Here is a 15,788-nt window from a genome sequence, read left to right as displayed (position 1 = left end):
GCCAAGAATACTCTACCCAGCAAGGATCTCATTCAGGTTTGATGGAGAAATTAAAACCTTTACAGACAAGCAAAAGCTGAGAGAGTTCAGCACCACCAAACCAGCTTTACAACAAATGCTAAAGGATCTTCTCTAGGCAAGAAACACAAGAGAAGGAAAAGACCTATAATAACGAACCCAAAACAATTTAGAAAATGGGAATAGGAACATACATGTCGATAATTACCTTAAATGTAAATGGACTAAATGCTCCCACCAAAAGACACAGACTGGCTGAATGGATACAAAAACAAGACCCTTATATATGCTGTCTACAAGAGACCCACTTCAGACCTAGAGACACATACAGACTGAAAGTAAGGGGATGGAAAAAGATATTCCATGCAAATGGAAACCAAAAGAAAGCTGGAGTAGCAATTCTCATATCAGACAAAATAGACTTTAAAATAAGGACTATTAAAAGATACAAGGACACTACATAATGATCAAGGGATCGATCCAAGAAGAAGATATAACAATTGTAAATATTTATGCACCCAACATAGGAGCACCTCAATACATAAGGCAAATACTAACAGCCATAAAAGGGGAAATCGACAGTAACACATTCATAATAGGGGACTTAAACACCCCACTTTCACCCATGGACAGATCATCCAAAATGAAAATAAATAAGGAAACACAAGCTTTAAATGATACATTAAACAAGATGGACTTAACTGATATTTATAGGACACTCCATCCAAAAACAACAGAATACACATTTTTCTCAAGTGCTCATGGAACATTCTCCAGGATAGATCATATCTTAGGTCACAAATCAAGCCTTGGTAAATTTAAGAAAATTGAAATTGTATCAAGTATCTTTTCTGACCATAACCCCATGAGACTAGATATCAATTACAGGAAAAGATCTGTAAAAAAGACAAACACATGGAGGCTAAACAATACACTACTTAATAATGAAGTGATCACTGAAGAAATCAAAGAGGAAATCAAAAAATACCTAGAAACAAATGACAATGGAGACACAATGACCCGAAACCTGTGGGATGCAGCAAAAGCAGTTCTAAGGAGGAAGTTTATAGCAATACAAGCCCACCTTAAGAAGCAGGAAACATCTCGAATAAACAACCTAACCTTGCACCTCCAGCAATTAGAGAAAGAAGAACAAAAAAACCCCAAAGCTAGAAGAAGGAAAGAAATCATAAAAATCAGATCAGAAATAAATGAACAAGAAATGAAGGAAACAATAGCAAAGATCAATAAAACTAAAAGCTGGTTCTTTGAGAAGATAAACAAAATAGATAAACCACTAGCCAAACTCATCAAGAAGAAAAGGGAGAAGACTCAAATCAATAGAATTAGAAATGAAAAAGGAGCGGTAACAACTGACACTGCAGAAATAAAAGAGATCATGAGAGATTACTACAAGCAGCTCTATGCCAATAAAATGGACAATCTGGAAGAAATGGACAAATTCTTAGAAATGCACCACCTGCCAAGACTGAATCAGGAAGAAATAGAAAATATGAACAGACCAATCACAAGCACTGAAATGGAAACTGTGATTAAAAATCTTCCAACAAAGAAAAGCCCAGGACCAGATGGCTTCACAGGCGAATTCTATCAAACATTTAGAGAAGAGCTAACACCTATCCTTCTCAAACTCTTCCAAAATATAGCAGAGGGAGGAACACTCCCAAACTCCTTCTACGAGGCCACCATCACCTTGATACCAAAACCAGACAAGGATGTCACAAAGAAAGAAAACTACAGGCCAATATCACTGATGAACATAGATGCAAAAATCCTCAACAAAATACTAGCAAACAGAATCCAACAGCACATTAAAAGGATCATACACCATGATCAAGTGGGGTTTATTCCAGGAATGCAAGGATTCTTCAATATACACAAATCTATCAATGTGATAAACCATATTAACAAATTGAAGGAGAAAAACCATATGATCATCTCAATAGATGCAGAGAAAGCTTCTGACAAATTTCAACACCCATTTATGATAAAAACCCTGCAGAAAGTAGGCATAGAGGGAACTTTCCTCAACATAATAAAGGCCATATATGACAAGCCCACAGCAAACATCATCCTCAATGGTGAAAAACTCAAAGCATTTCCACTAAGATCAGGAACAAGACAAGGTTGCCCACTCTCACCACTCTTATTCAACATAGTTTTGGAATTTTTAGCCACAGCAATCAGAGAAGAAAAGGAAATAAAAGGAATCCAAATCAGAAAAGAAGAAGTAAAGCTGTCACTGTTTGCAGATGACATGATCCTATACATAGAGAACCCTAAAGATGCTACCAGAAAACTACTAGAGCTAATCAATGAATTTGGTAAAGTGGCAGGATACAAAATTAATGCACAGAAATCTCTGGCATTCCTATATACTAATGATGAAAAATCTGAAAGTGAAATCAAGAAAACACTCCCATTTACCATTGTAACAAAAAGAATAAAATATCTAGGAATAAACCTACCTAAGGAGACAAAAGACCTGTATGCAGAAAATTATAAGATACTGATGAAAGAAATTAAAGATGATACAAACAGATGGAGAGATATACCATGTTCTTGGATTGGAAGAATCAACATTGTGAAAATGACTCTACTACCCAAAGCAATCTATAGATTCAATGCAATCCCTATCAAACTACAACTGGCATTTTTCACAGAACTAGAACAAAAAATTTTGCAATTTGTATGGAAACACAAAAGACCCCGAATAGCCAAAGCAATCTTGAGAACGAAAGAAGGAACTGGAGGAATCAGGCTCCCTGACTTCAGACTATATTACAAAGCTACAGTTATCAAGACAGTATGGTACTGGCACAAAAACAGAAAGATAGATCAATGGAACAGGATAGAAAGCCCAGAGATAAACCCATGCACATATGGACACCTTATCTTTGATAAAGGTGGCAGGAATGTACAGTGGAGAAAGGACAGCCTCTTCAATAAGTGGTGCTGGGAAAACTGGACAGGTACATGTAAAAGTATGAGATTAGATCACTCCCTAACACTATATACAAAAATAAGCTCAAAATGGATTAAAGACCTAAATGTAAGGCCAGAAACTATCAAACTCTTAGAGGAAAACATAGGCAGAACAATCTATGACATAAATCACAGCAAGATCCTTTCTGACCCACCTCCTAGAGTAATGGAAATAAAAACAAAAATAAACAATTTGGACCTAATGAAACTTCAAAGCTTTTGCACAGCAAAGGAAACCATAAACAAGACCAAAAGACAACCCTCAGAATGGGAGAAAATATTTGCAAATGAAGCAACCGACAAAGGATTAATCTCCAAAATTTACAAGCAGCACATGCAGCTCAATAACAAGAAAACAAACAACCCAATCCAAAAATGGGCAGAAGACCTAAATAGACATTTCTCCAAAGAAGATATACAGACTGCCAACAAACACATGAAAGAATGCTCAACATCATTAATCATTAGAGAAATGCAAATCAAAACTACAATGAGATATCATCTCACACCAGTCAGAATGGCGATCATCAAAAAATCTAGAAACAATAAATGCTGGAGAGGGTGTGGAGAAAAGGGAACCCTCTTGCACTGCTGATGGGAATGTGAATTGGTACAGCCACTATGGAGAACAGTATGGAGGTTCCTTAAAAAACTACAAATAGAACTACCATATGACCTAGCAATCCCACTACTGGGCATATACCCTGAGAAAACGAAAATTCAAAAAGAGTCATGTACCAAAATGTTCATTGCAGCTCTATTTACAATAGCCCAGAGATGGAAACAACCTAAGTGCCCATCATCGGATGAATGGATAAAGAAGATGTGGCACATATATACAATGGAATATTACTCAGCCATAAAAAGAAACGAAATTGAGCTATTTGTAATGAGGTGGATAGACCTAGAGTCTGTCATACAGAGTGAAGTAAGTCAGAAAGAAAAAGACAAATACCGTATGCTAACACATATATATGGAATTTAAGAAAAAAAAATGTCATGAAGAACCTAGGGGTAAAGCAGGAATAAAGACGCAGACCTACTAGAGAACGGACTTGAGGTTATGGGGAGGGGGAAGTGTGAGCTGTGACAGGGCGAGAGAGAGTCATGGGCATATACATACTAACAAACGTAGTAAGGTAGATAGCTAGTGGGAAGCAGCCGCATGGCACAGGGGTATTGGCTCGGTGCTTTGTGACGGCCTGGAGGGGTGGGATAGGGAGGGTGGGAGGGAGGGAGACGCAAGAGGGTGGACATATGGGAACATGTGTTTATGTGTGACTGATTCACTTTGTTGTGAAGCAGAGACTGACACACCATTGTAGAGCAATTGTGCCCCAATAAAGATGTTAAAAAAAAAAGATATATAACAAGTATTGGTGAGGATGTGGAGAAATTGGGACTCTCATACATTGTTGATATGTATGTAGAATGGCACAACCTTATGAAAAATGTTTTGACAATGTCTCAAAAATTTAAACATAGTTTAACCATAGGATCCAGAAATTCCACTCCTACTTAGCTACTCAAGAGAAATGAAAACATGTGCACACAAAAACTTGCACGTGGCTATTTATAGCAGTATTATTTATAATAGCCAAGAAATGGAAAGAAGCCAAATGTCCATCAACTGATGAATGGATAAACAAAATGTGGTGTATCAATGCAATGGAATATTATTTAGTCATAAATGGAATAACTTACTGATGAAAAAATGTACTAAAATTAGATTGTGGTGATGGTTGCACAACTCTCTAAATATACCAAAAAACATGGAATTGTAAAAAAAAAAAAAAAAGAAGATGTAGTACATATACACAATGGAATATTACTCACCCATGAAAAGGAATGCAATTGGGTCATTTGTAGAGACGTGGGTGGATCTAGAGGCTGTCATACAGAGTGAAGTAAGTCAGAAAGAGAAAAACAAATATCGTATATACCGCATATATGTGGAACCTAGAAAAATGGTACAGGTGAGCAAGTTTGCTGGGCAGAAATAGAGACACAGATGTAGAGAAAAAAGCTATGGTCACCAAGAGGGGAAAGTGGTTGGGGGTTGGTGGTGGGATGAATTGGGAGATTGGGTTTGACATATATATAGTAATACGTATAAAATAGGCAACTAAAAGAACCTGCTGTATAAAAAACAAATATAAAAATTTAAAAAATAAAGAAGAATAAAACCAAAAGAAAACAAACAAACAAAGAAAACCCCAAAACTGTGTTTTCTCCATTTAATTCATTTTTGTCTCTGTCAAAAATTAATTGGTCATAAAAGTGTTGAGGCAAGTTCTTTTTTAAAATATTGTGCTGGCGAAACAAAAAGGCTACATTTGACTTAAAGCCACCAGTATGCAAATTTTGCTTAAGAATAATGAAAAGGTAACTTGCTTTTTCAGTGTTTTTATTTTCTGTTAAACATGATGCTAGTCAATTTATAAAATGTATCTCAGTAGATAAGAAATATTTTCAACTGTTTTTAATTATATTAATTAAATTTTTGTATAAGTTTTGCTGGTGATATCTTTTTAAAATATTATTTGAATATTATTGAATTGAAATTATATTTGAAATATAATTGGTATATAAAAAATCCACCACTTTTAGGTGTAATTCTGAATTTTGACTAATGTGAGCAGTCATGTAACAAACACCACTGTGATAGTAAATTTCTATTATCCCCGCAAAGTCTCCTGATGTCCATTTTCAGTCACCCACCTTCCCCTGTAAACACACATACACATACACAAATATACACATTGTCAGCCTTTGGCAACCACTGTTCTGTTTTCTGTCAATATGTTTTGCCTTTTATACAATGTCATACAGGAGCCATACAGCATGTAGTATTTTGTGGTTATTTTTTTTTCATTTAGCATAAAGCTTTAGAGAGTCATTCATGTTGTATGTAGCCATAGCTTATTCTTTTAAGTTACTGAGTACTGTTCCATAGTATAGATATACCATAATTATTCCATCAGTGGTCAGTTCTTTAGCCTGAGATAGTATTGGAACACACAATTTTCAATGTATCAATTTAATTTGGTGATTTTATATCTCCCTTATTTGTAATAAATTAGCTTTCAGTTATAGTAGTAAACTATGAATTCTGTTCCATAAGAATGTGAGACCAGATAATTAAAAGTTTCAAACATCTATGCTGAGAATTTTAATAATGTGACAGCTTAAAGAAGTATTGCTAGCATGAAGGAATCGATTAAGATGACGCACCTGCAGATAAACTGGCAGTTAATGGGAAAAGTTTGTAACTAAACATTTTAGTTTATGTTAAATTCTTCCTATTATTATTCATTCTTTTTATTAGTTCCTCTAGAAAAAGCTCTGATATGTGACAGTAGTTTTCTAAGTAGCTAGAAACTGAATCATTCATGATTACCAGAATTTGAAATAGGAAGTAAATATTGTGGGGGATATCAAAACTCATAAAAAAATCAATAGGATACCTGAGCAAGAGCAGAACCTGAGTTGACTTTAAAAAAAAAAAGAAGAAAGTAAGAAAGAGAAAACAATAAAGAAAATAATGAATACATAAATAAGTAAATAAATGAAGAGAGAACAAGAACAAAGGAAAATACTAATAAGACATCAATTGTTCTTAGAAAATAAATTTCAGAACTCTACATAAGGTTCTGATCCAGAAAAGAAACCTGGTGTTACATAGTTAGAAGTTACTATTTCAGTATCTGGGTATTAGGAAGTAAAGAAATATACAAAATGCCAATGGGAAACATTCTACTACTTCAGGCAGTAGTGTTCAGGAAGAAGTTTAAGATCAATTACATCCCCCAAATTTATAGTTGTTTTGTAAAATTATCTAAAAATATGCAAAAGAATGAAATTGGATCCTTATCATACATTATATGCAAAAATTAACTGAAAATCATTTAAAGACTTAATCATGCTGCAATAATTAAGTGTATCAAATCAACTTCTTAATCTTAAACCTATACAATGTTATATGTCAATTATGTATCAAACCTGTAAAAAAAGTTGTCATCCTGAAACTCTGTGAAGGAAATCCATAGCATCCATCAAAGGGAATTTCACTTCCTTTGCTCTCTCTTGGTAGTTAAAAAGGTAATGATGTATGTATGTGTGTGTGTGTGTGTGTGTGTGTGTGTGTGTGTGTGTGTGTGTGTGTGTGTGTGTACAGCTGTTAGATCTTTCATTCCATTTCTTGAAAGTTATGTGGTTGAAAAGGGATATATGGGCCTATGATGTAGTGGCAATTATTTCTCTTTCTTCAAATAAAATTCATTTTGCCACCTTTCCAAAAAACAATCGTGTTCATGAAGTCATTTGTACTATACATGGAGGAGATGTTAACAAGGGCTATGGTGGGATAGAACAAGGATGGTTAAGTCCAGGAACATTGATAAAACAGATAGTTATTCTATGCATAAAAATGGGTTAGGAGCCTTGTAAAACTCAACAAATCTCCCTGAATCTTCCCACTCCTAATCCAACAACATAAATTATCCAATTCATTTTATCCTCTGATCTGGGTATTAAACAATGCAACAACTAAACCAGGAATGAAGGTAGAAGAAAGAAAACAAGCCAGGTCTTAATTTTCTATTAGTAGGCTTTCTCATGCTTTAATTTTCAGTCTGAGTTAGCAAATATAATTTAGTTCATAGTAACTAAAAATAAATATTCAGAATACAATTTTGTTTTTCTTTCTAACTCCAGAAGGAATGGCTACTGATGTCTTACTGTGCACAGGATAGAACTAATGTATCCCATTGTTGCTCTCTTGTGATAAGCCACCCAGTGTGAGTTATTCTTTGGTTTAAAAAAGTAAGAAGGACTCTGTCAAAAAATGTCATCTTCTTAATGTTGCATTTAGAAAACTACTTTTAAAATTTTGTTCAACTAGAGAATAAAATATAATTAACTCATGTACTCTGCACAGTGTATGCATAATATCCAAAAAATCAGTAAGCAAAAAGACTCAATTTTGCAGTGAGAATGTCTATTTTTTTCTTAATTGTGGTAAAATACACATAATATGAAATTTACTATTTTATCCATTTTTAACTGTACGATTCAGTGGTGTTAACTATATTCATATTTTTGTGCCACAACTGGCACAAAACTGAAGCTCTGAACTCCTTAAGCAGTTCCATACCTCCACTTCCTGCCATTCCTGGCAACCACTATTCTACTTTCTGCCTCTGTGAGGAATATCTAGATTACTCATGTAAGTGGAATCATACAGTATGTGTCTTTTTGTGATTGGTTTATTTCACACAGCATAATGTCCTCAAGGTTAATCCATGTTGTTGCATGTGTCAGAATTTCCTTTCTTTTTAAAGGCTGAATAATATTCCATTGTGTGCATATACCAGATTTTGGTTATCCATTCATCTGTCCATGGACACTTGGGTTGTTTCCATTTTTTGGCTATTGTGAATAAGCTGCTATGAACATGGGTGTACATGCATTCCATTTTTAAATTAACCTAAGAGATGTGACAGCAATTTCACAAATTCTTAAATAAATTTTCAAGTTGAAATAGTGAAGCTGGGATTTCTTTTACCTTTCACCCTCTCTAATCTGGAACATTTCAATGGTCATGGCCTGGAAAAAGACTTCCATTTCAGAAAAGCCCAACATTCCAAAAGATAATAAGAGTTTCAGTGTCATAACAAAAGCTTTACATTCTAAAATAAGGCTTATGCAAGAGGGAAGAGATATGGAGACATATGTATATGCATATCTGATTCACTTTGTTACAAAGCAGAAACTGACATACCATTGTAAAGCAATTATACTCTAATAAAGATGTTAAAAAATAATAATAAAATAAAATAAAATAAGGCTGGATCCTTTTTTGTCCTCATTATCTAAGACCAAATTTTCTGCTTTTTATCCAGATTTATCCATCCTTTATCTCATCAGAATTGTCTACTGTCATATAATGATTTAAACAACAGATAGAACCTTTTAAATATTATTCTGAAATGGCAGTTATTCTGAAAATTGAACTCCTTTACATTATGTTTTATTATTGTGAGTAAAACTATACTCAGTTTTTAAAATATTTTCTATTGTATTTCTATATATGTCATACACATATGTACACATACACACACACAAAGCACCGTTTACATGGGGGAGTCCCAGTGCAATATCCACAGAAAACTGTCAACATAGTTAAATGAATTGTGTTACCCAAGAAGTAAATTTCACTGATCCCTTGTGCCAGTCTTGCCTTCCTTTGTTCCAAGTGTGATGAGGGTTATTTTCTCTAGGCAGCAACAGAATTTTTATCCCCTTTGAGCCTGATTCATGGTCATCTTGTTGTCTAGGGTAGATCTGGTTTAAGACCAATCTGGATTATTTCTGTCTTAATGGCTGCCGGGTCCTCTTCAATAATGGCAAGTGCGGAGAAGCTGGTGCCTTCCTCTACTCTGTGTTGGGTGTTTACAAGACTCCTGGGTATCTCCTGTCATTGAAACACTTGCCTATTCAAACTGCATTATGGAAACAGACATTTTATAAAAATCATGGGCCAGTCTCAACTGCACAAGTGAAAAAGTTGCCCCACGTCATGTCCAATGTCACTGATGTTATTTGTTTTTGGCTGTGGAAGTAATTCTCAACATGTCTGCCTTCCCTGCTGAAGTTGTTTGCATATGTGTTTGTGAATGTATTAACTTTTGACTCATAGCTGAATTGCCAAATGATACCAGATCTCTGTGTGCCATTCTGTAAGAAAAGCTTCTTCTTTCACTTTAGAAAAGAAACATCATTAACTACAAGGAATGATGTATTTGGGGTTTTTTTTCATTGTGATCAATTTATTATGAATCAAATAATAAACATTTGATTTGACTGGGTATGTGGATACAGGTTGTAATTAACATAAAAAATAAGCAAGGAATGATTTATTTGTAATCATTGTCCCTTTGAATCTCTGAACAGTTTTCCTAGAGAATCTCTCTTAGGGATGTATCTGACATACAAATCTATCTATATATACTATAGGGATATGTAATTCAAAATAATTAATTAAAAAATATATGGAATTTAAGAAAAAAGATGTCATGAAGAACCAAGGGGTAAGACAGGAATAAAGACACAGACCTACTAGAGAATGGACTTGAGGATATGGGGAGGGGGAAGGGTAAGCTGTGACAAAGCGAGAGAGTGGCATGGACATATATACACTACCAAACGTAAAATAGATAGCTAGTGGGAAGCAGCCGCATAGCACAGGGAGATCAGCTCAGTGCTTTGTGACCACCTAGAGGGGTGGGATAGGGAGGGTGGGAGGGAGGGAGATGCAAGAGGGAAGAGATATAGGAACATATGTATATGTATAACTGATTCACTTTGTTATAAAGCAGAAACTAACACACCATTGTAAACCAATTATACTCCAATAAAGATGTAAAAATAAATAAATAAATAAATGTCATATGGGAGTTAAAAGAAAGAAAATAGATGGATGCCCTATCAAAAGAAAGAAATACATGCAAATATTTAAAGATTTAAACCTGGGTTTTCAGGACTTGAAGATGAGAGATTTCTGATATCAGAAATGATGATATCATATCATCATCAAAGCCAGCAATGCCCAGCTTGTGTAGCACATGCATGAATGAGTCTTAAGGCATGTTATCAATTTTGAATACAGATGCCAGGCAGGAATCTTCTCCAGCAACTTCCTGACCTCCCATTATTGAGGTTAAGATCTAAGAAACATTCTGAGTGGGTGCTTCTTTCTCTTTTTCTTTCATACAAAGTAGGTAAGTTCCCCGAAAGTACACAAATAAGTGAAGTCAAAATGTGAGAAAAAGCTTTATGTTTTGATAGCAAAGTGTTACATGTTATATTTGAACATTTAGCTTGGCCCTCAATCTGAACGGATAAGGACTGCAGAAAACAGCACACAGGAAACAGAGAGAAGGATGCCTTGGCCATGAACTCCATTTTCTGGACACTTATGTGGACTGATTCATTCCCAGAGCTCAGCCCTTGGGAAAAGGACTTTTTCTACAGAAAAGACTGTGACTCTCCTGCTAAAGTTTGAAAATATTCCTCTGTTACATAATATTAAATATTTCCTGAGAGATTTATACACAGCTGCTTATCTCTAGAATAGATTAATATATTAAATAACATAATCATTTATATTTAAAAGAGCTATCATAATGAAACTGGTGCATGTGGATGACTAGCACTAGTGGGTATTGCTAAATTGTCCTCCAAAATGGTTATTCTTGCATATATGCTTATTAGCAAGGTAGGTGAGGTTCTGCTTCTTCAAGTCTACACCTATTTGGTATTATCTCAAATATAGGCTCTTTTATATATCTACACCATATGTACTTATATTTTTACCATTTGATAGATGTGAAATTATATCTCATTGTTTTAATAAATATTTACTTAATTTCTAGTAATACTAAGCTTGTGAAATTTTCATTGACAATTCAGATTTTTCATCTGTAATTTACCTGTTCAAATCCTTGGCTCATTTTAGTTATTCTTTGTTTTTATCTTTAGAAAATTTAATGCATTCAGACAATAAATCTTGGCTAGTTATAGGCAAGGTGAATATAATTTTGCAGTTCACAGCTTTATATTTTTTAATCATACAGAAATTCTAAATTTCAGTGTAGTGAAATGAATTATGCTGTTCATTTGCTGTTTTGCGTAAATGTGCAGATGTGTGTTTGTGTCTGTGTGGGCGTACATAATTATTTTTAAAATCTTACCCTGAGGTCATATATTCTTTTAACTTACATGTTTATTCCATCTAGATTATATTTTTACATAATATAAAGTAAATACTCTTTTATAGTTTGTTCTTCCATTTGGACATCCAATGTTTCCAACATCATGTATTGAATAATTCATCCTCTGACCTAGAGGGGTAGGATAGGGCAGGTGGGAGGGAGGCTCAAGAGGAAGGGGATATGGGGATATACATATAGCAGATTCACTTTGTACAGCAGAAACTAACACAACATTGTAAAGCAATTATACTCCAATAAAGATATTAAAAACAAAATCTGTCCTCTCTATAATGATGTGGTTGTAAAACAACTAGCTCTGGTATATTCTGAATGCACATATTTGTATGGATTTGCTTCTGGGCCACCTCTCATTCCCATTTCTCTATTTGTCTATTCTCATGCCAAAATTATAATATCTTAATTTCAACCTATTTTGCCATATATTAAGTCAAGTGTTCCCTTTTTACTTTTCTATATAGGCAGTATAATGTATTGGCTTACCATGTAATATTTGGAGCTAGCATATCAAGGTTCAAACCTCAATTTTATCCTTGCTTAACAGCATGACATTAGCAAGTTACTTAGACTTTCTGTGTCTCAGTTTCTCATCTGCAAAGTAAAGGTATTAATGTTTCCTCTATAGTAGTGTTCTTTCAAAAGTTAAATGTACATATTCATGTAAAGCATCCGAATTGTTCCTAGAAAATAGTAAATACTCAATAATTAGTTATTCAAAATTGTCTTGACTTCTCTTGATCTCTTACTCTTTGTAAATTTTAAAGTCAGTATTTCAAATAGTTTAATAAACTGTATCCAGATTTTTAACTGAAATTTCACTGAATTTATAGAGTAATTTGTGTTTTCTAGCTGACTCTGTGAAATAGTTTTGCTTGGACAGCATTAATTTCTAACACCAAGCTGTGATAGAGCAATATTAGTCCTGATAGACAATAATTTATAAAGTTGTTTTGCAAAACTTCATGATTATAATTTTAGAAACTGGAGGGTTTTTTTAAGGATAGAAGTGTAACTTAACAATCATGTAAATTAGTCCCTTCTGCTAGAAATGAGGCTTACACTTGCTCAATGTGTCACAGGGGCCTGAAGCACAACTGAAGTGTTATCTTTTATCCAAAACAGATTTGTTATAAGGACCTACTGTATAGCACAGGAAACTATACTCAATATTTTGTAATAAACTATATGGGAAAAGAATCTGAAAAAGAATATATATATATTCAAATATATATACATATATTTGAATCACTTTGCTCTACACCTGAAACTAACATGACATTGTAAATCAACTATACTTCAGAAGAAAAAGCAGTCTGTTATTATCAGTAATTAAAAAATAATAAATCATATTAATGTTAAAACTCTACTGAACATTATTTAGTGTGCTTTTGATAACTCTAATAACACTTAAATATTTTAAAGTGCCCCAGGTCAACAGGAACATAAACTGATGTTTTGGAGAATATTTAATAGAGATTCTCATCTGAGATACATGGCATAAAAAATTGGCTTTTACTGTGTTTTGATATTTACCTCAAAAAGAACTCTGGATTTCTTCTCAAGTCATATTCCCTTTTTTTCCTCCAAGGTCTATGAACAACTTACCCACTCTGTAAATAGTTGGAGGTTGGTGCAACCTGATCAGCTCTGGTTTGGGACTGATGTGGTACCAGGCATGCACAGGCTCAGCAAGTCCTTTTGGTGATGGTCTGGGGAGCAGAGTGAGTGTTATTACTATTAGGTCATTACTGAAAACATCTATTTCCTCAGTCATACCCACCTTACAGTATAAACTGTATTTGACAGCAATTCATCTTTCAAAATCCTGCTTTGTTGTCATCTCTTCTGTGAAGCCATTTCTGTCACCCACCAGAGGAAAAGGAGAATTTTTTTTTGTAAATAACTTCATCTTTAAAGAAAAAAAAAAAAGAAATGCATCGTAATTGAATAAAAGTTTACCAGATGACTTTTTAAAAATTTACTACAACAACCATGCATTTGATATTATTGCTTGCAAACCACAAATAAAAATCCTAGTGATTAGGTTAAAGGAGGAAAATTTCTACTTATTTCCTCAGGTGGTTCTACTGCTTTTTTAAGCAGGCATTTCTTACTTCACTTTCTTGTTGAAAAAGACTTTATAGAAAAATACATTCTGCATTTGTTGTCTACTCACTGCTCTACTTTGCGGCAATTCACACCAGGATTTCTGATTTTCAGTTCTTTTCAGAATGTATCTACTCATACAGGTATGATTGAAGTCCCTTCTGCTTCACAGCCTCTATTTTCAGTAGCTTGTAACCAAACTAATCAACTGAAATGAAATGAGTCATGTTTGTTGTCAGCTGAAAAGTAAATTTAGTGATATGGAAACAAAATCCGTGAAGTTACTTTAGAGCACTAGATTAAAACAATTACATATTTTGATAAAAATTCTTTAGTTGTGTGAGTCTGCCTTGACTCAGCCTTGACTCAGGGTCACTTATGTCCAAACAAGTAACGACTGTCCCAAAACACTGTATTCTGCCTGTTTTGGACTTTTCTCATCAAGAAAACAGGTGTGATCTCACCATGCTAAAAAAAGAAATTTCATATCTTAAAAACAAAACAAGACTTCCTGCATGTCCTATGCCTCCTTGCTGTTCATTTCTACAATTATATGGGCAAAAACAGTAATGGGTATAAATATATGATTCACAACCAGTCACATATGAATTTGTTTCTTCATCCTTACTAGTTAAATAACGTTGAACATGTTACTTAAATATCCAGTGCTATAACACAGAGAAACAATACCTAATTCATGATCTTGTTATAAAAACTAAATGTGATATGGCAAGAAGTATAAACATTGAGACCATTTAGATATAGAAGCAATTTTGTTTCCTTTGCTTTGTTTTTTCCTTCTCCTTGCTACTCAGGAAGAATAGAATGCAATCCTGGGAAGGCGATTTAAGTCCTTTCTGCCCTTATATAAAGAGGAGCTTGGAGACAAGGAACCAGCCAATCCTAAGGAAGTTGGGCCACCGTGGACAAGACTACACCCTCTTAGAACCCCTGGGTGAGCAGATTATGGAGGGATCACCAGAGGTCTTCAGAGCTGAGTCATATAATGTCGACCATCCAACCATTCATGGGAGCAAGATTGGTCCATTGCTAATGCTCAAGGTACTATAATGTCAGATGTCCGGTTGGCATCCAGAGGATTTTCCTGGTCCAGCTCCAGCACCTCATCTGTTAATCGTCAGTGAGAGTGGGATGAGTGAGATGCAGCACACTTCCCTGCATCCCATGAGCCCAGCACACAGTCTCAGCATGCCAGGCCACACAGGAACTCAACTCTGATCATAACCCTAACATGGAGATGAGCATGTGAGAGAAACTTGGAATTAAACCTTCAGATTTCACTTAGAGGTTAGAAAGAGAAATAAGACTGAAAAAAAGAGATAAGAATTAGATAGTAGAATCTGGGAAGCAGAGTGTCATGGAAACCAGGTAAATCCATTTCCTAAAGGTGATTTAAAATATTAAATGCTCTTAAAATCAAGTAGAATGAGAACCAGCTTTCAGATTTGACAAAGACACCAGTATCATTAAAACACAGTATAGGCTCTGAATGTACAAATCACAGAATATTGCCTAAGAAACTCCTAGGTTAAATGAAAGCATCTAAAACTCAATTTGTCCAAAGGAAAATTGACTTCTTTTCTATAACACGTACTCTTCCTAAGTTAGAATGGTCTCTTGGTCTGTGTCCTTTTTACCCATCCTATTTCACGATATGGACCGTACTCTCTTTAGCCATCCTATCTCTCCAGATGGATAGGTGATAAGCAGAGATGGATATGCCTAAAGGGAAGATCTAACTATATATCTCTTGCTTATCTCTTCAAGATCACTCTCTACTCACAGTGTAAAGTCCGATATTCTTAGCACAGTATATAAGAACCTAGGCATATTCTATTCTAAATA

Source organism: Orcinus orca, chromosome 10 (assembly GCF_937001465.1).
Source record: "Orcinus orca chromosome 10, mOrcOrc1.1, whole genome shotgun sequence".
NCBI lineage: Eukaryota > Metazoa > Chordata > Mammalia > Artiodactyla > Delphinidae > Orcinus > Orcinus orca.
The sequence above is the reverse complement of the archived record's forward strand: the minus strand, read 5'-3'. Positions refer to the sequence as shown.